The sequence below is a fragment of the Pseudophryne corroboree genome, chromosome 1 (genome assembly GCF_028390025.1).
Source record: "Pseudophryne corroboree isolate aPseCor3 chromosome 1, aPseCor3.hap2, whole genome shotgun sequence".
In the NCBI taxonomy this organism is placed as follows: Eukaryota; Metazoa; Chordata; class Amphibia; order Anura; family Myobatrachidae; genus Pseudophryne; species Pseudophryne corroboree.
The window spans coordinates 511970703-511992056 of record NC_086444.1 but is presented as its reverse complement, the minus strand read 5'-3'; the positions used below and the strand labels follow the sequence as shown (position 1 = coordinate 511992056).

General features: G+C 34.1%; 23 non-coding genes across 23 annotated transcripts; all 23 read right to left on the bottom strand.

The window, feature by feature from the left end:
• Positions 1-1261: 1261 nt before the first annotated feature.
• On the bottom strand, positions 1262-1344 carry TRNAL-CAG (transfer RNA leucine (anticodon CAG)). Its single transcript has one exon. It is a non-coding gene; the product is annotated as a tRNA-Leu (tRNA).
• A 1417-nt stretch (positions 1345-2761) lies between these two features.
• Positions 2762-2844, bottom strand: TRNAL-CAG (transfer RNA leucine (anticodon CAG)). Its single transcript has one exon. It is a non-coding gene; the product is annotated as a tRNA-Leu (tRNA).
• Positions 2845-4261: 1417 nt separating this feature from the next.
• On the bottom strand, positions 4262-4344 carry TRNAL-CAG (transfer RNA leucine (anticodon CAG)). Its single transcript has one exon. It is a non-coding gene; the product is annotated as a tRNA-Leu (tRNA).
• A 678-nt stretch (positions 4345-5022) lies between these two features.
• Positions 5023-5105, bottom strand: TRNAL-CAG (transfer RNA leucine (anticodon CAG)). Its single transcript has one exon. It is a non-coding gene; the product is annotated as a tRNA-Leu (tRNA).
• A 678-nt stretch (positions 5106-5783) lies between these two features.
• On the bottom strand, positions 5784-5866 carry TRNAL-CAG (transfer RNA leucine (anticodon CAG)). Its single transcript has one exon. It is a non-coding gene; the product is annotated as a tRNA-Leu (tRNA).
• A 678-nt stretch (positions 5867-6544) lies between these two features.
• TRNAL-CAG (transfer RNA leucine (anticodon CAG)) lies at positions 6545-6627 on the bottom strand. Its single transcript has one exon. It is a non-coding gene; the product is annotated as a tRNA-Leu (tRNA).
• A 679-nt stretch (positions 6628-7306) lies between these two features.
• TRNAL-CAG (transfer RNA leucine (anticodon CAG)) lies at positions 7307-7389 on the bottom strand. Its single transcript has one exon. It is a non-coding gene; the product is annotated as a tRNA-Leu (tRNA).
• A 678-nt stretch (positions 7390-8067) lies between these two features.
• On the bottom strand, positions 8068-8150 carry TRNAL-CAG (transfer RNA leucine (anticodon CAG)). The gene has a single exon. It is a non-coding gene; the product is annotated as a tRNA-Leu (tRNA).
• Positions 8151-8830: 680 nt separating this feature from the next.
• On the bottom strand, positions 8831-8913 carry TRNAL-AAG (transfer RNA leucine (anticodon AAG)). Its single transcript has one exon. It is a non-coding gene; the product is annotated as a tRNA-Leu (tRNA).
• A 678-nt stretch (positions 8914-9591) lies between these two features.
• TRNAL-CAG (transfer RNA leucine (anticodon CAG)) lies at positions 9592-9674 on the bottom strand. Its single transcript has one exon. It is a non-coding gene; the product is annotated as a tRNA-Leu (tRNA).
• Positions 9675-11091: 1417 nt separating this feature from the next.
• On the bottom strand, positions 11092-11174 carry TRNAL-CAG (transfer RNA leucine (anticodon CAG)). Its single transcript has one exon. It is a non-coding gene; the product is annotated as a tRNA-Leu (tRNA).
• Positions 11175-12591: 1417 nt separating this feature from the next.
• On the bottom strand, positions 12592-12674 carry TRNAL-CAG (transfer RNA leucine (anticodon CAG)). The gene has a single exon. It is a non-coding gene; the product is annotated as a tRNA-Leu (tRNA).
• A 678-nt stretch (positions 12675-13352) lies between these two features.
• On the bottom strand, positions 13353-13435 carry TRNAL-CAG (transfer RNA leucine (anticodon CAG)). The gene has a single exon. It is a non-coding gene; the product is annotated as a tRNA-Leu (tRNA).
• A 678-nt stretch (positions 13436-14113) lies between these two features.
• Positions 14114-14196, bottom strand: TRNAL-CAG (transfer RNA leucine (anticodon CAG)). Its single transcript has one exon. It is a non-coding gene; the product is annotated as a tRNA-Leu (tRNA).
• Positions 14197-14874: 678 nt separating this feature from the next.
• On the bottom strand, positions 14875-14957 carry TRNAL-CAG (transfer RNA leucine (anticodon CAG)). The gene has a single exon. It is a non-coding gene; the product is annotated as a tRNA-Leu (tRNA).
• A 678-nt stretch (positions 14958-15635) lies between these two features.
• Positions 15636-15718, bottom strand: TRNAL-CAG (transfer RNA leucine (anticodon CAG)). Its single transcript has one exon. It is a non-coding gene; the product is annotated as a tRNA-Leu (tRNA).
• A 679-nt stretch (positions 15719-16397) lies between these two features.
• Positions 16398-16480, bottom strand: TRNAL-CAG (transfer RNA leucine (anticodon CAG)). Its single transcript has one exon. It is a non-coding gene; the product is annotated as a tRNA-Leu (tRNA).
• A 678-nt stretch (positions 16481-17158) lies between these two features.
• TRNAL-CAG (transfer RNA leucine (anticodon CAG)) lies at positions 17159-17241 on the bottom strand. The gene has a single exon. It is a non-coding gene; the product is annotated as a tRNA-Leu (tRNA).
• A 680-nt stretch (positions 17242-17921) lies between these two features.
• TRNAL-AAG (transfer RNA leucine (anticodon AAG)) lies at positions 17922-18004 on the bottom strand. The gene has a single exon. It is a non-coding gene; the product is annotated as a tRNA-Leu (tRNA).
• Positions 18005-18682: 678 nt separating this feature from the next.
• On the bottom strand, positions 18683-18765 carry TRNAL-CAG (transfer RNA leucine (anticodon CAG)). The gene has a single exon. It is a non-coding gene; the product is annotated as a tRNA-Leu (tRNA).
• Positions 18766-19443: 678 nt separating this feature from the next.
• Positions 19444-19526, bottom strand: TRNAL-CAG (transfer RNA leucine (anticodon CAG)). The gene has a single exon. It is a non-coding gene; the product is annotated as a tRNA-Leu (tRNA).
• Positions 19527-20206: 680 nt separating this feature from the next.
• TRNAL-AAG (transfer RNA leucine (anticodon AAG)) lies at positions 20207-20289 on the bottom strand. The gene has a single exon. It is a non-coding gene; the product is annotated as a tRNA-Leu (tRNA).
• Positions 20290-20967: 678 nt separating this feature from the next.
• TRNAL-CAG (transfer RNA leucine (anticodon CAG)) lies at positions 20968-21050 on the bottom strand. Its single transcript has one exon. It is a non-coding gene; the product is annotated as a tRNA-Leu (tRNA).
• Between the last annotated feature and the right edge of the window lie 304 nt (positions 21051-21354).

Here is a 21354-nt window from a genome sequence, read left to right as displayed (position 1 = left end):
AGTAAGTTTTGTTTTCCATGTTCAGGGTTGGAATCCAAGTGTCTAGAGTTTGTTCTCTAATGGATTTTAACTCAGCAATGAAATGAAATTTGTGAATCTTGCACAAACTGGTTATTTAATTTAGCTCATGGGTTCGATTGGATGCCATTGTAGTGGACCCCAGTGGGGTTTTTGTTCATGACCATTGGCTGAGAAGAGCAGTTTTCTTAAGCCAAAGATATGGAGCCCTCATTCTGAATTTGTGATATATTTTATTTTGCTACCTCTGTAAATAAAGAATTGTGGATCAAATAATAAAAATAATATGATATACACATATGTGGTTGGTTTCAAGCTCTTTTATCCAGGGAGAATACAATCTGATCTTTTATTGCAACATGGGAAATAATGAAATAATTGATGCATTTTTTATGTTGTAAATTGAAAGAGATTTGCAGTGAGTGTTTGTCTAATTCTAAAGCCAATCTTTTCACAAGTAACAAGAAATAGAAACTGGAGAGCAAAGAAGAAAATGAATAACATTGTCAGAAGTGGGATTTGAACCCAGGCCACTCAGCGCCTTAGACCGCTCGGCCATCCTGACACATGAAACCACTGCTTTTTGAAAAGATGTATATTATGAAATAACCTATCTATAGTTACAATGACAATGTTGCTATTAAAACTGTTAATTTAAAAAATAAATATGAATTGCTTTTCCATTCATTTTAAAGAGGTTTCTAGTTGGCGTTACAATAAAAGTAAGTTTTGTTTTCCATGTTCAGGGTTGGAATCCAAATGTCTAGAGTTTGTTCTCTAATGGATTTTAACTCAGCAATGAAATGAAATTTGTGAATCTTGCACAAACTGGCTACTTAATTTAGCTCATGGGTTTGATTGGATGCCATTGTAGTGGACCCCAGTGGGGTTTCTGTTCATGACCATTGGCTGAGAAGAGCAGTTTTCTTAAGCCAAAGATATGGAGCCCTCATTCTGAATTTGTGAGATATTTTATTTTGCTACCTCTGTAAATAAAGAATTGTGGATCAAATAATAAAAATAATATGATATACACATATGTGGTTGGTTTCAAGCTCTTTTATCCAAGAAGAATACAATCTGATCTTTTATTGCAACATGGGAAATAATGAAATAATTGATGCATTTTTTATGTTGTAAATTGAAAGAGATTTGCAGTGAGTGTTTGTTTAATTCTAAAGTCAATCTTTTCACAAGTAACAAGAAATAGAAACTGTAGAGCAAAGAAGAAAATGAATAACATTGTCAGAAGTGGGATTTGAACCCACGCCTCCAGAGGAGACTGCGACCTGAACGCAGCGCCTTAGACCGCTCCGCCATCCTGACACATGAAACCACTGCTTTTTGAAAAGATGTATATTATGAAATAACCTATCTATAGTTACAATGACAATGTTGCTATTAAAACTGTTAATTTAAAAACTAGATATGAATTGCTTTTCCATTCATTTTAAAGAGGTTTCTAGTTGGCGTTACAATAAAAGTAAGTTTTGTTTTCCATGTTCAGGGTTGGAATCCAAGTGTCTAGAGTTTGTTCTCTAATGGATTTTAACTCAGCAATGAAATTAAATTTGTGAATCTTGCACAAACTGGTTATTTAATTTAGCTCATGGGTTCGATTGGATGCCATTGTAGTGGACCCCAGTGGGGTTTTTGTTCATGACCATTGGCTGAGAAGAGCAGTTTTCTTAAGCCAAAGATATGGAGCCCTCATTCTGAATTTGTGAGATATTTTATTTTGCTACCTCTGTAAATAAAGAATTGTGGATCAAATAATAAAAATAATATGATATACACATATGTGGTTGGTTTCAAGCTCTTTTATCCAGGGAGAATACAATCTGATCTTTTATTGCAACATGGGAAATAATGAAATAATTGATGCATTTTTTATGTTGTAAATTGAAAGAGATTTGCAGTGAGTGTTTGTCTAATTCTAAAGCCAATCTTTTCACAAGTAACAAGAAATAGAAACTGGAGAGCAAAGAAGAAAATGAATAACATTGTCAGAAGTGGGATTTGAACCCAGGCCACTCAGCGCCTTAGACCGCTCGGCCATCCTGACACATGAAACCACTGCTTTTTGAAAAGATGTATATTATGAAATAACCTATCTATAGTTACAATGACAATGTTGCTATTAAAACTGTTAATTTAAAAAATAAATATGAATTGCTTTTCCATTCATTTTAAAGAGGTTTCTAGTTGGCGTTACAATAAAAGTAAGTTTTGTTTTCCATGTTCAGGGTTGGAATCCAAGTGTCTAGAGTTTGTTCTCTAATGGATTTTAACTCAGCAATGAAATGAAATTTGTGAATCTTGCACAAACTGGCTACTTAATTTAGCTCATGGGTTTGATTGGATGCCATTGTAGTGGACCCCAGTGGGGTTTCTGTTCATGACCATTGGCTGAGAAGAGCAGTTTTCTTAAGCCAAAGATATGGAGCCCTCATTCTGAATTTGTGAGATATTTTATTTTGCTACCTCTGTAAATAAAGAATTGTGGATCAAATAATAAAAATAATATGATATACACATATGTGGTTGGTTTCAAGCTCTTTTATCCAAGAAGAATACAATCTGATCTTTTATTGCAACATGGGAAATAATGAAATAATTGATGCATTTTTTATGTTGTAAATTGAAAGAGATTTGCAGTGAGTGTTTGTTTAATTCTAAAGTCAATCTTTTCACAAGTAACAAGAAATAGAAACTGTAGAGCAAAGAAGAAAATGAATAACATTGTCAGAAGTGGGATTTGAACCCACGCCTCCAGAGGAGACTGCGACCTGAACGCAGCGCCTTAGACCGCTCCGCCATCCTGACACATGAAACCACTGCTTTTTGAAAAGATGTATATTATGAAATAACCTATCTATAGTTACAATGACAATGTTGCTATTAAAACTGTTAATTTAAAAACTAGATATGAATTGCTTTTCCATTCATTTTAAAGAGGTTTCTAGTTGGCGTTACAATAAAAGTAAGTTTTGTTTTCCATGTTCAGGGTTGGAATCCAAGTGTCTAGAGTTTGTTCTCTAATGGATTTTAACTCAGCAATGAAATGAAATTTGTGAATCTTGCACAAACTGGTTATTTAATTTAGCTCATGGGTTCGATTGGATGCCATTGTAGTGGACCCCAGTGGGGTTTTTGTTCATGACCATTGGCTGAGAAGAGCAGTTTTCTTAAGCCAAAGATATGGAGCCCTCATTCTGAATTTGTGAGATATTTTATTTTGCTACCTCTGTAAATAAAGAATTGTGGATCAAATAATAAAAATAATATGATATACACATATGTGGTTGGTTTCAAGCTCTTTTATCCAGGGAGAATACAATCTGATCTTTTATTGCAACATGGGAAATAATGAAATAATTGATGCATTTTTTATGTTGTAAATTGAAAGAGATTTGCAGTGAGTGTTTGTCTAATTCTAAAGCCAATCTTTTCACAAGTAACAAGAAATAGAAACTGGAGAGCAAAGAAGAAAATGAATAACATTGTCAGAAGTGGGATTTGAACCCAGGCCACTCAGCGCCTTAGACCGCTCGGCCATCCTGACACATGAAACCACTGCTTTTTGAAAAGATGTATATTATGAAATAACCTATCTATAGTTACAATGACAATGTTGCTATTAAAACTGTTAATTTAAAAACTAGATATGAATTGCTTTTCCATTCATTTTAAAGAGGTTTCTAGTTGGCGTTACAATAAAAGTAAGTTTTGTTTTCCATGTTCAGGGTTGGAATCCAAGTGTCTAGAGTTTGTTCCCTAATGGATTTTAACTCAGCAATGAAATGAAATTTGTGAATCTTGCACAAACTGGCTACTTAATTTAGCTCATGGGTTTGATTGGATGCCATTGTAGTGGACCCCAGTGGGGTTTCTGTTCATGACCATTGGCTGAGAAGAGCAGTTTTCTTAAGCCAAAGATATGGAGCCCTCATTCTGAATTTGTGAGATATTTTATTTTGCTACCTCTGTAAATAAAGAATTGTGGATAAAATAATAAAAATAATATGATATACACATATGTGGTTGGTTTCAAGCTCTTTTATCCAGGAAGAATACAATCTGATCTTTTATTGCAACATGGGAAATAATGAAATAATTGATGCATTTTTTATGTTGTAAATTGAAAGAGATTTGCAGTGAGTGTTTGTCTAATTCTAAAGTCAATCTTTTCACAAGTAACAAGAAATAGAAACTGTAGAGCAAAGAAGAAAATAAATAACACTGTCAGAAGTGGGAATTGAACCCACGCCTCCAGAGGAGACTGCGACCTGAACGCAGCGCCTTAGACCGCTCGGCCATCCTGACACATGAAACCACTGCTTTTTGAAAAGATGTATATTATGAAATAACCTATCTATAGTTACAATGACAATGTAGCTATTAAAACTGTTAATTTAAAAACTAGATATGAATTGCTTTTCCATTCATTTTAAAGAGGTTTCTAGTTGGCGTTACAATAAAAGTAAGTTTTGTTTTCCATGTTCAGGGTTGGAATCCAAGTGTCTAGAGTTTGTTCTCTAATGGATTTTAACTCAGCAATGAAATTAAATTTGTGAATCTTGCACAAACTGGCTACTTAATTTAGCTCATGGGTTTGATTGGATGCCATTGTAGTGGACCCCAGTGGGGTTTCTGTTCATGACCATTGGCTGAGAAGAGCAGTTTTCTTAAGCCAAAGATATGGAGCCCTCATTCTGAATTTGTGAGATATTTTATTTTGCTACCTCTGTAAATAAAGAATTGTGGATCAAATAATAAAAATAATATGATATACACATATGTGGTTGGTTTCAAGCTCTTTTATCCAAGAAGAATACAATCTGATCTTTTATTGCAACATGGGAAATAATGAAATAATTGATGCATTTTTTATGTTGTAAATTGAAAGAGATTTGCAGTGAGTGTTTGTTTAATTCTAAAGTCAATCTTTTCACAAGTAACAAGAAATAGAAACTGTAGAGCAAAGAAGAAAATGAATAACATTGTCAGAAGTGGGATTTGAACCCACGCCTCCAGAGGAGACTGCGACCTGAACGCAGTGCCTTAGACCGCTCGGCCATCCTGACACATGAAACCACTGCTTTTTGAAAAGATGTATATTATGAAATAACCTATCTATAGTTACAATGACAATGTTGCTATTAAAACTGTTAATTTAAAAACTAGATATGAATTGCTTTTCCATTCATTTTAAAGAGGTTTCTAGTTGGCGTTACAATAAAAGTAAGTTTTGTTTTCCATGTTCAGGGTTGGAATCCAAGTGTCTAGAGTTTGTTCCCTAATGGATTTTAACTCAGCAATGAAATGAAATTTGTGAATCTTGCACAAACTGGCTACTTAATTTAGCTCATGGGTTTGATTGGATGCCATTGTAGTGGACCCCAGTGGGGTTTCTGTTCATGACCATTGGCTGAGAAGAGCAGTTTTCTTAAGCCAAAGATATGGAGCCCTCATTCTGAATTTGTGAGATATTTTATTTTGCTACCTCTGTAAATAAAGAATTGTGGATAAAATAATAAAAATAATATGATATACACATATGTGGTTGGTTTCAAGCTCTTTTATCCAGGAAGAATACAATCTGATCTTTTATTGCAACATGGGAAATAATGAAATAATTGATGCATTTTTTATGTTGTAAATTGAAAGAGATTTGCAGTGAGTGTTTGTCTAATTCTAAAGTCAATCTTTTCACAAGTAACAAGAAATAGAAACTGTAGAGCAAAGAAGAAAATAAATAACACTGTCAGAAGTGGGATTTGAACCCACGCCTCCAGAGGAGACTGCGACCTGAACGCAGTGCCTTAGACCGCTCGGCCATCCTGACACATGAAACCACTGCTTTTTGAAAAGATGTATATTATGAAATAACCTATCTATAGTTACAATGACAATGTAGCTATTAAAACTGTTAATTTAAAAACTAGATATGAATTGCTTTTCCATTCATTTTAAAGAGGTTTCTAGTTGGCGTTACAATAAAAGTAAGTTTTGTTTTCCATGTTCAGGGTTGGAATCCAAGTGTCTAGAGTTTGTTCTCTAATGGATTTTAACTCAGCAATGAAATTAAATTTGTGAATCTTGCACAAACTGGCTACTTAATTTAGCTCATGGGTTTGATTGGATGCCATTGTAGTGGACCCCAGTGGGGTTTCTGTTCATGACCATTGGCTGAGAAGAGCAGTTTTCTTAAGCCAAAGATATGGAGCCCTCATTCTGAATTTGTGAGATATTTTATTTTGCTACCTCTGTAAATAAAGAATTGTGGATCAAATAATAAAAATAATATGATATACACATATGTGGTTGGTTTCAAGCTCTTTTATCCAGAGAGAATACAATCTGATCTTCTATTGCAACATGGGAAATAATGAAATAATTGATGCATTTTTTATGTTGTAAATTGAAAGAGATTTGCAGTGAGTGTAAGTCTAATTCTAAAGTCAATCTTTTCACAAGTAACAAGAAATAGAAACTGTAGAGCAAAGAAGAAAATGAATAACACTGTCAGAAGTGGGATTTGAACCCACGCCTCCAGAGGAGACTGCGACCTGAACGCAGCACCTTAGACCGCTCGGCCATCCTGACACATGAAACCACTACTTTTTGAAAAGATGTATATTATGAAATAACCTATCTATAGTTACAATGACAATGTAGCTATTAAAACTGTTAATTTAAAAACTAGATATGAATTGCTTTTCCATTCATTTTAAAGAGGTTTCTAGTTGGCGTTACAATAAAAGTAAGTTTTGTTTTCCATGTTCAGGGTTGGAATCCAAGTGTCTAGAGTTTGTTCTCTAATGGATTTTAACTCAGCAATGAAATTAAATTTGTGAATCTTGCACAAACTGGCTACTTAATTTAGCTCATGGGTTTGATTGGATGCCATTGTAGTGGACCCCAGTGGGGTTTCTGTTCATGACCATTGGCTGAGAAGAGCAGTTTTCTTAAGCCAAAGATATGGAGCCCTCATTCTGAATTTGTGAGATATTTTATTTTGCTACCTCTGTAAATAAAGAATTGTGGATCAAATAATAAAAATAATATGATATACACATATGTGGTTGGTTTCAAGCTCTTTTATCCAGAGAGAATACAATCTGATCTTCTATTGCAACATGGGAAATAATGAAATAATTGATGCATTTTTTTATGTTGTAAATTGAAAGAGATTTGCAGTGAGTGTAAGTCTAATTCTAAAGTCAATCTTTTCACAAGTAACAAGAAATAGAAACTGTAGAGCAAAGAAGAAAATAAATAACACTGTCAGAAGTGGGATTTGAACCCACGCCTCCAGAGGAGACTGCGACCTGAACGCAGTGCCTTAGACCGCTCGGCCATCCTGACACATGAAACCACTGCTTTTTGAAAAGATGTATATTATGAAATAACCTATCTATAGTTACAATGACAATGTTGCTATTAAAACTGTTAATTTAAAAAATAAATATGAATTGCTTTTCCATTCATTTTAAAGAGGTTTCTAGTTGGCGTTACAATAAAAGTAAGTTTTGTTTTCCATGTTCAGGGTTGGAATCCAAGTGTCTAGAGTTTGTTCTCTAATGGATTTTAACTCAGCAATGAAATTAAATTTGTGAATCTTGCACAAACTGGCTACTTAATTTAGCTCATGGGTTTGATTGGATGCCATTGTAGTGGACCCCAGTGGGGTTTCTGTTCATGACCATTGGCTGAGAAGAGCAGTTTTCTTAAGCCAAAGATATGGAGCCCTCATTCTGAATTTGTGAGATATTTTATTTTGCTACCTCTGTAAATAAAGAATTGTGGATCAAATAATAAAAATAATATGATATACACATATGTGGTTGGTTTCAAGCTCTTTTATCCAGAGAGAATACAATCTGATCTTCTATTGCAACATGGGAAATAATGAAATAATTGATGCATTTTTTATGTTGTAAATTGAAAGAGATTTGCAGTGAGTGTAAGTCTAATTCTAAAGTCAATCTTTTCACAAGTAACAAGAAATAGAAACTGTAGAGCAAAGAAGAAAATGAATAACACTGTCAGAAGTGGGATTTGAACCCACGCCTCCAGAGGAGACTGCGACCTGAACGCAGCACCTTAGACCGCTCGGCCATCCTGACACATGAAACCACTGCTTTTTGAAAAGATGTATATTATGAAATAACCTATCTATAGTTACAATGACAATGTAGCTATTAAAACTGTTAATTTAAAAACTAGATATGAATTGCTTTTCCATTCATTTTAAAGAGGTTTCTAGTTGGCGTTACAATAAAAGTAAGTTTTGTTTTCCATGTTCAGGGTTGGAATCCAAGTGTCTAGAGTTTGTTCTCTAATGGATTTTAACTCAGCAATGAAATTAAATTTGTGAATCTTGCACAAACTGGCTACTTAATTTAGCTCATGGGTTTGATTGGATGCCATTGTAGTGGACCCCAGTGGGGTTTCTGTTCATGACCATTGGCTGAGAAGAGCAGTTTTCTTAAGCCAAAGATATGGAGCCCTCATTCTGAATTTGTGAGATATTTTATTTTGCTACCTCTGTAAATAAAGAATTGTGGATCAAATAATAAAAATAATATGATATACACATATGTGGTTGGTTTCAAGCTCTTTTATCCAGAGAGAATACAATCTGATCTTCTATTGCAACATGGGAAATAATGAAATAATTGATGCATTTTTTTATGTTGTAAATTGAAAGAGATTTGCAGTGAGTGTAAGTCTAATTCTAAAGTCAATCTTTTCACAAGTAACAAAAAAATAGAAACTGTAGAGCAAAGAAGAAAATGAATAACATTGTCAGAAGTGGGATTTGAACCCATGCCTCCAGAGGAGACTGCAACCTTAACGTAGCGCCTTAGACCGCTCGGCCATCCTGACACATGAAACAACTACTTTTTTAAAAGATGTATATTATGAAATAACCTATCTATAGTTACAATGACAATGTTGCTATTAAAACTGTTAATTTAAAAACTAAATATGAATTGCTTTTTCATTCATTTTAAAGAGGTTTCTAGTTGGCGTTACAATAAAAGTATGTTTTGTTTTCCATGTTCAGGGTGGGAATCCAAGTGTCTAGAGTTTGTTCTCTAATGGATTTTAACTCAGCAATGAAATTAAATTTGTGAATCTTGCACAAACTGGTTATTTAATTTAGCTCATGGGTTCGATTGGATGCCATTGTAGTGGACCCAAGTGGGGTTTCTGTTCATGACCATTGGCTGAGAAGAGCAGTTTTCTTAAGCCAAAGATATGGAGCCCTCATTCTGAATTTGTGAGATATTTTATTTTGCTACCTCTGTAAATAAAGAATTGTGGATCAAATAATAAAAATAATATGATATACACATATGTGGTTGGTTTCAAGCTCTTTTATCCAAGAAGAATACAATCTGATCTTTTATTGCAACATGGGAAATAATGAAATAATTGATGCATTTTTTATGTTGTAAATTGAAAGAGATTTGCAGTGAGTGTTTGTTTAATTCTAAAGTCAATCTTTTCACAAGTAACAAGAAATAGAAACTGTAGAGCAAAGAAGAAAATGAATAACATTGTCAGAAGTGGGATTTGAACCCACGCCTCCAGAGGAGACTGCGACCTGAACGCAGCGCCTTAGACCGCTCCGCCATCCTGACACATGAAACCACTGCTTTTTGAAAAGATGTATATTATGAAATAACCTATCTATAGTTACAATGACAATGTTGCTATTAAAACTGTTAATTTAAAAACTAGATATGAATTGCTTTTCCATTCATTTTAAAGAGGTTTCTAGTTGGCGTTACAATAAAAGTAAGTTTTGTTTTCCATGTTCAGGGTTGGAATCCAAGTGTCTAGAGTTTGTTCTCTAATGGATTTTAACTCAGCAATGAAATGAAATTTGTGAATCTTGCACAAACTGGTTATTTAATTTAGCTCATGGGTTCGATTGGATGCCATTGTAGTGGACCCCAGTGGGGTTTTTGTTCATGACCATTGGCTGAGAAGAGCAGTTTTCTTAAGCCAAAGATATGGAGCCCTCATTCTGAATTTGTGAGATATTTTATTTTGCTACCTCTGTAAATAAAGAATTGTGGATCAAATAATAAAAATAATATGATATACACATATGTGGTTGGTTTCAAGCTCTTTTATCCAGGGAGAATACAATCTGATCTTTTATTGCAACATGGGAAATAATGAAATAATTGATGCATTTTTTATGTTGTAAATTGAAAGAGATTTGCAGTGAGTGTTTGTCTAATTCTAAAGCCAATCTTTTCACAAGTAACAAGAAATAGAAACTGGAGAGCAAAGAAGAAAATGAATAACATTGTCAGAAGTGGGATTTGAACCCAGGCCACTCAGCGCCTTAGACCGCTCGGCCATCCTGACACATGAAACCACTGCTTTTTGAAAAGATGTATATTATGAAATAACCTATCTATAGTTACAATGACAATGTTGCTATTAAAACTGTTAATTTAAAAAATAAATATGAATTGCTTTTCCATTCATTTTAAAGAGGTTTCTAGTTGGCGTTACAATAAAAGTAAGTTTTGTTTTCCATGTTCAGGGTTGGAATCCAAGTGTCTAGAGTTTGTTCTCTAATGGATTTTAACTCAGCAATGAAATGAAATTTGTGAATCTTGCACAAACTGGCTACTTAATTTAGCTCATGGGTTTGATTGGATGCCATTGTAGTGGACCCCAGTGGGGTTTCTGTTCATGACCATTGGCTGAGAAGAGCAGTTTTCTTAAGCCAAAGATATGGAGCCCTCATTCTGAATTTGTGAGATATTTTATTTTGCTACCTCTGTAAATAAAGAATTGTGGATCAAATAATAAAAATAATATGATATACACATATGTGGTTGGTTTCAAGCTCTTTTATCCAAGAAGAATACAATCTGATCTTTTATTGCAACATGGGAAATAATGAAATAATTGATGCATTTTTTATGTTGTAAATTGAAAGAGATTTGCAGTGAGTGTTTGTTTAATTCTAAAGTCAATCTTTTCACAAGTAACAAGAAATAGAAACTGTAGAGCAAAGAAGAAAATGAATAACATTGTCAGAAGTGGGATTTGAACCCACGCCTCCAGAGGAGACTGCGACCTGAACGCAGCGCCTTAGACCGCTCCGCCATCCTGACACATGAAACCACTGCTTTTTGAAAAGATGTATATTATGAAATAACCTATCTATAGTTACAATGACAATGTTGCTATTAAAACTGTTAATTTAAAAACTAGATATGAATTGCTTTTCCATTCATTTTAAAGAGGTTTCTAGTTGGCGTTACAATAAAAGTAAGTTTTGTTTTCCATGTTCAGGGTTGGAATCCAAGTGTCTAGAGTTTGTTCTCTAATGGATTTTAACTCAGCAATGAAATGAAATTTGTGAATCTTGCACAAACTGGTTATTTAATTTAGCTCATGGGTTCGATTGGATGCCATTGTAGTGGACCCCAGTGGGGTTTTTGTTCATGACCATTGGCTGAGAAGAGCAGTTTTCTTAAGCCAAAGATATGGAGCCCTCATTCTGAATTTGTGAGATATTTTATTTTGCTACCTCTGTAAATAAAGAATTGTGGATCAAATAATAAAAATAATATGATATACACATATGTGGTTGGTTTCAAGCTCTTTTATCCAGGGAGAATACAATCTGATCTTTTATTGCAACATGGGAAATAATGAAATAATTGATGCATTTTTTATGTTGTAAATTGAAAGAGATTTGCAGTGAGTGTTTGTCTAATTCTAAAGCCAATCTTTTCACAAGTAACAAGAAATAGAAACTGGAGAGCAAAGAAGAAAATGAATAACATTGTCAGAAGTGGGATTTGAACCCAGGCCACTCAGCGCCTTAGACCGCTCGGCCATCCTGACACATGAAACCACTGCTTTTTGAAAAGATGTATATTATGAAATAACCTATCTATAGTTACAATGACAATGTTGCTATTAAAACTGTTAATTTAAAAAATAAATATGAATTGCTTTTCCATTCATTTTAAAGAGGTTTCTAGTTGGCGTTACAATAAAAGTAAGTTTTGTTTTCCATGTTCAGGGTTGGAATCCAAGTGTCTAGAGTTTGTTCTCTAATGGATTTTAACTCAGCAATGAAATGAAATTTGTGAATCTTGCACAAACTGGCTACTTAATTTAGCTCATGGGTTTGATTGGATGCCATTGTAGTGGACCCCAGTGGGGTTTCTGTTCATGACCATTGGCTGAGAAGAGCAGTTTTCTTAAGCCAAAGATATGGAGCCCTCATTCTGAATTTGTGAGATATTTTATTTTGCTACCTCTGTAAATAAAGAATTGTGGATCAAATAATAAAAATAATATGATATACACATATGTGGTTGGTTTCAAGCTCTTTTATCCAAGAAGAATACAATCTGATCTTTTATTGCAACATGGGAAATAATGAAATAATTGATGCATTTTTTATGTTGTAAATTGAAAGAGATTTGCAGTGAGTGTTTGTTTAATTCTAAAGTCAATCTTTTCACAAGTAACAAGAAATAGAAACTGTAGAGCAAAGAAGAAAATGAATAACATTGTCAGAAGTGGGATTTGAACCCACGCCTCCAGAGTAGACTGCGACCTGAACGCAGCGCCTTAGACCGCTCGGCCATCCTGACACATGAAACCACTGCTTTTTGAAAAGATGTATATTATGAAATAACCTATCTATAGTTACAATGACAATGTTGCTATTAAAACTGTTAATTTAAAAACTAGATATGAATTGCTTTTCCATTCATTTTAAAGAGGTTTCTAGTTGGCGTTACAATAAAAGTAAGTTTTGTTTTCCATGTTCAGGGTTGGAATCCAAGTGTCTAGAGTTTGTTCCCTAATGGATTTTAACTCAGCAATGAAATGAAATTTGTGAATCTTGCACAAACTGGCTACTTAATTTAGCTCATGGGTTTGATTGGATGCCATTGTAGTGGACCCCAGTGGGGTTTCTGTTCATGACCATTGGCTGAGAAGAGCAGTTTTCTTAAGCCAAAGATATGGAGCCCTCATTCTGAATTTGTGAGATATTTTATTTTGCTACCTCTGTAAATAAAGAATTGTGGATAAAATAATAAAAATAATATGATATACACATATGTGGTTGGTTTCAAGCTCTTTTATCCAGGAAGAATACAATCTGATCTTTTATTGCAACATGGGAAATAATGAAATAATTGATGCATTTTTTATGTTGTAAATTGAAAGAGATTTGCAGTGAGTGTTTGTCTAATTCTAAAGTCAATCTTTTCACAAGTAACAAGAAATAGAAACTGTAGAGCAAAGAAGAAAATAAATAACACTGTCAGAAGTGGGAATTGAACCCACGCCTCCAGAGGAGACTGCGACCTGAACGCAGCGCCTTAGACCGCTCGGCCATCCTGACACATGAAACCACTGCTTTTTGAAAAGATGTATATTATGAAATAACCTATCTATAGTTACAATGACAATGTAGCTATTAAAACTGTTAATTTAAAAACTAGATATGAATTGCTTTTCCATTCATTTTAAAGAGGTTTCTAGTTGGCGTTACAATAAAAGTAAGTTTTGTTTTCCATGTTCAGGGTTGGAATCCAAGTGTCTAGAGTTTGTTCTCTAATGGATTTTAACTCAGCAATGAAATTAAATTTGTGAATCTTGCACAAACTGGCTACTTAATTTAGCTCATGGGTTTGATTGGATGCCATTGTAGTGGACCCCAGTGGGGTTTCTGTTCATGACCATTGGCTGAGAAGAGCAGTTTTCTTAAGCCAAAGATATGGAGCCCTCATTCTGAATTTGTGAGATATTTTATTTTGCTACCTCTGTAAATAAAGAATTGTGGATCAAATAATAAAAATAATATGATATACACATATGTGGTTGGTTTCAAGCTCTTTTATCCAAGAAGAATACAATCTGATCTTTTATTGCAACATGGGAAATAATGAAATAATTGATGCATTTTTTATGTTGTAAATTGAAAGAGATTTGCAGTGAGTGTTTGTTTAATTCTAAAGTCAATCTTTTCACAAGTAACAAGAAATAGAAACTGTAGAGCAAAGAAGAAAATGAATAACATTGTCAGAAGTGGGATTTGAACCCACGCCTCCAGAGGAGACTGCGACCTGAACGCAGTGCCTTAGACCGCTCGGCCATCCTGACACATGAAACCACTGCTTTTTGAAAAGATGTATATTATGAAATAACCTATCTATAGTTACAATGACAATGTTGCTATTAAAACTGTTAATTTAAAAACTAGATATGAATTGCTTTTCCATTCATTTTAAAGAGGTTTCTAGTTGGCGTTACAATAAAAGTAAGTTTTGTTTTCCATGTTCAGGGTTGGAATCCAAGTGTCTAGAGTTTGTTCCCTAATGGATTTTAACTCAGCAATGAAATGAAATTTGTGAATCTTGCACAAACTGGCTACTTAATTTAGCTCATGGGTTTGATTGGATGCCATTGTAGTGGACCCCAGTGGGGTTTCTGTTCATGACCATTGGCTGAGAAGAGCAGTTTTCTTAAGCCAAAGATATGGAGCCCTCATTCTGAATTTGTGAGATATTTTATTTTGCTACCTCTGTAAATAAAGAATTGTGGATAAAATAATAAAAATAATATGATATACACATATGTGGTTGGTTTCAAGCTCTTTTATCCAGGAAGAATACAATCTGATCTTTTATTGCAACATGGGAAATAATGAAATAATTGATGCATTTTTTATGTTGTAAATTGAAAGAGATTTGCAGTGAGTGTTTGTCTAATTCTAAAGTCAATCTTTTCACAAGTAACAAGAAATAGAAACTGTAGAGCAAAGAAGAAAATAAATAACACTGTCAGAAGTGGGATTTGAACCCACGCCTCCAGAGGAGACTGCGACCTGAACGCAGTGCCTTAGACCGCTCGGCCATCCTGACACATGAAACCACTGCTTTTTGAAAAGATGTATATTATGAAATAACCTATCTATAGTTACAATGACAATGTAGCTATTAAAACTGTTAATTTAAAAACTAGATATGAATTGCTTTTCCATTCATTTTAAAGAGGTTTCTAGTTGGCGTTACAATAAAAGTAAGTTTTGTTTTCCATGTTCAGGGTTGGAATCCAAGTGTCTAGAGTTTGTTCTCTAATGGATTTTAACTCAGCAATGAAATTAAATTTGTGAATCTTGCACAAACTGGCTACTTAATTTAGCTCATGGGTTTGATTGGATGCCATTGTAGTGGACCCCAGTGGGGTTTCTGTTCATGACCATTGGCTGAGAAGAGCAGTTTTCTTAAGCCAAAGATATGGAGCCCTCATTCTGAATTTGTGAGATATTTTATTTTGCTACCTCTGTAAATAAAGAATTGTGGATCAAATAATAAAAATAATATGATATACACATATGTGGTTGGTTTCAAGCTCTTTTATCCAGAGAGAATACAATCTGATCTTCTATTGCAACATGGGAAATAATGAAATAATTGATGCATTTTTTATGTTGTAAATTGAAAGAGATTTGCAGTGAGTGTAAGTCTAATTCTAAAGTCAATCTTTTCACAAGTAACAAGAAATAGAAACTGTAGAGCAAAGAAGAAAATGAATAACACTGTCAGAAGTGGGATTTGAACCCACGCCTCCAGAGGAGACTGCGACCTGAACGCAGCACCTTAGACCGCTCGGCCATCCTGACACATGAAACCACTACTTTTTGAAAAGATGTATATTATGAAATAACCTATCTATAGTTACAATGACAATGTAGCTATTAAAACTGTTAATTTAAAAACTAGATATGAATTGCTTTTCCATTCATTTTAAAGAGGTTTCTAGTTGGCGTTACAATAAAAGTAAGTTTTGTTTTCCATGTTCAGGGTTGGAATCCAAGTGTCTAGAGTTTGTTCTCTAATGGATTTTAACTCAGCAATGAAATTAAATTTGTGAATCTTGCACAAACTGGCTACTTAATTTAGCTCATGGGTTTGATTGGATGCCATTGTAGTGGACCCCAGTGGGGTTTCTGTTCATGACCATTGGCTGAGAAGAGCAGTTTTCTTAAGCCAAAGATATGGAGCCCTCATTCTGAATTTGTGAGATATTTTATTTTGCTACCTCTGTAAATAAAGAATTGTGGATCAAATAATAAAAATAATATGATATACACATATGTGGTTGGTTTCAAGCTCTTTTATCCAGAGAGAATACAATCTGATCTTCTATTGCAACATGGGAAATAATGAAATAATTGATGCATTTTTTTATGTTGTAAATTGAAAGAGATTTGCAGTGAGTGTAAGTCTAATTCTAAAGTCAATCTTTTCACAAGTAACAAGAAATAGAAACTGTAGAGCAAAGAAGAAAATAAATAACACTGTCAGAAGTGGGATTTGAACCCACGCCTCCAGAGGAGACTGCGACCTGAACGCAGTGCCTTAGACCGCTCGGCCATCCTGACACATGAAACCACTGCTTTTTGAAAAGATGTATATTATGAAATAACCTATCTATAGTTACAATGACAATGTTGCTATTAAAACTGTTAATTTAAAAACTAAATATGAATTGCTTTTCCATTCATTTTAAAGAGGTTTCTAGTTGGCGTTACAATAAAAGTAAGTTTTGTTTTCCATGTTCAGGGTTGGAATCCAAGTGTCTAGAGTTTGTTCTCTAATGGATTTTAACTCAGCAATGAAATTAAATTTGTGAATCTTGCACAAACTGGCTACTTAATTTAGCTCATGGGTTTGATTGGATGCCATTGTAGTGGACCCCAGTGGGGTTTCTGTTCATGACCATTGGCTGAGAAGAGCAGTTTTCTTAAGCCAAAGATATGGAGCCCTCATTCTGAATTTGTGAGATATTTTAATTTGCTACCTCTGTAAATAAAGAATTGTGGATCAAATAATAAAAATAATATGATATACACATATGTGGTTGGTTTCAAGCTCTTTTATCCAGAGAGAATACAATCTGATCTTCTATTGCAACATGGGAAATAATGAAATAATTGATGCATTTTTTATGTTGTAAATTGAAAGAGATTTGCAGTGAGTGTAAGTCTAATTCTAAAGTCAATCTTTTCACAAGTAACAAGAAATAGAAACTGTAGAGCAAAGAAGAAAATGAATAACACTGTCAGAAGTGGGATTTGAACCCACGCCTCCAGAGTAGACTGCGACCTGAACGCAGCACCTTAGACCGCTCGGCCATCCTGACACATGAAACCACTACTTTTTGAAAAGATGTATATTATGAAATAACCTATCTATAGTTACAATGACAATGTAGCTATTAAAACTGTTAATTTAAAAACTAGATATGAATTGCTTTTCCATTCATTTTAAAGAGGTTTCTAGTTGGCGTTACAATAAAAGTAAGTTTTGTTTTCCATGTTCAGGGTTGGAATCCAAGTGTCTAGAGTTTGTTCTCTAATGGATTTTAACTCAGCAATGAAATTAAATTTGTGAATCTTGCACAAACTGGCTACTTAATTTAGCTCATGGGTTTGATTGGATGCCATTGTAGTGGACCCCAGTGGGGTTTCTGTTCATGACCATTGGCTGAGAAGAGCAGTTTTCTTAAGCCAAAGATATGGAGCCCTCATTCTGAATTTGTGAGATATTTTATTTTGCTACCTCTGTAAATAAAGAATTGTGGATCAAATAATAAAAATAATATGATATACACATATGTGGTTGGTTTCAAGCTCTTTTATCCAGAGAGAATACAATCTGATCTTCTATTGCAACATGGGAAATAATGAAATAATTGATGCATTTTTTTATGTTGTAAATTGAAAGAGATTTGCAGTGAGTGTAAGTCTAATTCTAAAGTCAATCTTTTCACAAGTAACAAAAAAATAGAAACTGTAGAGCAAAGAAGAAAATGAATAACATTGTCAGAAGTGGGATTTGAACCCATGCCTCCAGAGGAGACTGCAACCTTAACGTAGCGCCTTAGACCGCTCGGCCATCCTGACACATGAAACAACTACTTTTTTAAAAGATGTATATTATGAAATAACCTATCTATAGTTACAATGACAATGTTGCTATTAAAACTGTTAATTTAAAAACTAAATATGAATTGCTTTTTCATTCATTTTAAAGAGGTTTCTAGTTGGCGTTACAATAAAAGTATGTTTTGTTTTCCATGTTCAGGGTGGGAATCCAAGTGTCTAGAGTTTGTTCTCTAATGGATTTTAACTCAGCAATGAAATTAAATTTGTGAATCTTGCACAAACTGGTTATTTAATTTAGCTCATGGGTTCGATTGGATGCCATTGTAGTGGACCCAAGTGGGGTTTCTGTTCATGACCATTGGCTGAGAAGAGCAGTTTTCTTAAGCCAAAGATATGGAGCCCTCATTCTGAATTTGTGAGATATTTTATTTTGCTACCTCTGTAAATAAAGAATTGTGGATCAAATAATAAAAATAATATGATATACACATATGTGGTTGGTTTCAAGCTCTTTTATCCAAGAAGAATACAATCTGATCTTTTATTGCAACATGGGAAATAATGAAATAATTGATGCATTTTTTATGTTGTAAATTGAAAGAGATTTGCAGTGAGTGTTTGTTTAATTCTAAAGTCAATCTTTTCACAAGTAACAAGAAATAGAAACTGTAGAGCAAAGAAGAAAATGAATAACATTGTCAGAAGTGGGATTTGAACCCACGCCTCCAGAGGAGACTGCGACCTGAACGCACCGCCTTAGACCGCTCGGCCATCCTGACACATGAAACCACTGCTTTTTGAAAAGATGTATATTATGAAATAACCTATCTATAGTTACAATGACAATGTTGCTATTAAAACTGGTAATTTAAAAACTAGATATGAATTGCTTTTCCATTCATTTTAAAGAGGTTTCTAGTTGGCGTTACAATAAAAGTAAGTTTTGTTTTCCATGTTCAGGGTTGGAATCCAAGTGTCTAGAGTTTGTTCCCTAATGGATTTTAACTCAGCAATGAAATGAAATTTGTGAATCTTGCACAAACTGGCTACTTAATTTAGCTCATGGGTTTGATTGGATGCCATTGTAGTGGACCCCAGTGGGGTTTCTGTTCATGACCATTGGCTGAGAAGAGCAGTTTTCTTAAGCCAAAGATATGGAGCCCTCATTCTGAATTTGTGAGATATTTTATTTTGCTACCTCTGTAAATAAAGAATTGTGGATAAAATAATAAAAATAATATGATATACACATATGTGGTTGGTTTCAAGCTCTTTTATCCAGGAAGAATACAATCTGATCTTTTATTGCAACATGGGAAATAATGAAATAATTGATGCATTTTTTATGTTGTAAATTGAAAGAGATTTGCAGTGAGTGTTTGTCTAATTCTAAAGTCAATCTTTTCACAAGTAACAAGAAATAGAAACTGTAGAGCAAAGAAGAAAATAAATAACACTGTCAGAAGTGGGATTTGAACCCACGCCTCCAGAGGAGACTGCGACCTGAACGCAGCGCCTTAGACCGCTCGGCCATCCTGACACATGAAACCACTGCTTTTTGAAAAGATGTATATTATGAAATAACCTATCTATAGTTACAATGACAATGTAGCTATTAAAACTGTTAATTTAAAAACTAGATATGAATTGCTTTTCCATTCATTTTAAAGAGGTTTCTAGTTGGCGTTACAATAAAAGTAAGTTTTGTTTTCCATGTTCAGGGTTGGAATCCAAGTGTCTAGAGTTTGTTCTCTAATGGATTTTAACTCAGCAATGAAATTAAATTTGTGAATCTTGCACAAACTGGCTACTTAATTTAGCTCATGGGTTTGATTGGATGCCATTGTAGTGGACCCCAGTGGGGTTTCTGTTCATGACCATTGGCTGAGAAGAGCAGTTTTCTTAAGCCAAAGATATGGAGCCCTCATTCTGAATTTGTGAGATATTTTATTTTGCTACCTCTGTAAATAAAGAATTGTGGATCAAATAATAAAAATAATATGATATACACATATGTGGTTGGTTTCAAGCTCTTTTATCCAGAGAGAATACAATCTGATCTTCTATTGCAACATGGGAAATAATGAAATAATTGATGCATTTTTTTATGTTGTAAATTGAAAGAGATTTGCAGTGAGTGTAAGTCTAATTCTAAAGTCAATCTTTTCACAAGTAACAAAAAAATAGAAACTGTAGAGCAAAGAAGAAAATGAATAACATTGTCAGAAGTGGGATTTGAACCCATGCCTCCAGAGGAGACTGCAACCTTAACGTAGCGCCTTAGACCGCTCGGCCATCCTGACACATGAAACAACTACTTTTTTAAAAGATGTATATTATGAAATAACCTATCTATAGTTACAATGACAATGTTGCTATTAAAACTGTTAATTTAAAAACTAAATATGAATTGCTTTTTCATTCATTTTAAAGAGGTTTCTAGTTGGCGTTACAATAAAAGTATGTTTTGTTTTCCATGTTCAGGGTGGGAATCCAAGTGTCTAGAGTTTGTTCTCTAATGGATTTTAACTCAGCAATGAAATTAAATTTGTGAATCTTGCACAAACTGGTTATTTAATTTAGCTCATGGGTTCGATTGGATGCCATTGTAGTGGACCCAAGTGGGGTTTCTGTTCATGACCATTGGCTGAGAAGAGCAGTTTTCTTAAGCCAAAGATATGGAGCCCTCATTCTGAATTTGTGAGATATTTTATTTTGCTACCTCTGTAAATAAAGAATTGTGGATCAAATAATAAAAATAATATGATATACACATATGTGGTTGGTTTCAAGCTCTTTTATCCAGGGAGAATACAATCTGATCTTTTATTGCAACATGGGAAATAATGAAATAATTGATGCATTTTTTATGTTGTAAATTGAAAGAGATTTGCAGTGAGTGTTTGTCTAATTCTAAAGCCAATCTTTTCACAAGTAACAAGAAATAGAAACTGTAGAGCAAAGAAGAAAATGAATAACATTGTCAGAAGTGGGATTTGAACCCACGCCTCCAGAGGAGACTGCGACCTGAACGCAGCGCCTTAGACCGCTCGGCCATCCTGACACATGAAACCACTCCTTTTTGAAAAGATGTATATTATGAAATAACCTATCTATAGTTACAATGACAATGTAGCTATTAAAACTGTTAATTTAAAAACTAGATATGAATTGCTTTTCCATTCATTTTAAAGAGGTTTCTAGTTGGCGTTACAATAAAAGTAAGTTTTGTTTTCCATGTTCAGGGTTGGAATCCAAGTGTCTAGAGCAGTGATTTTCAACCTTTTTTTACTCGTGGCACACCGAAAAATATTTTTAAATTGCCAAGGCACACCATCAGTTCCCCACAGAAAAAAACAAAAAACACA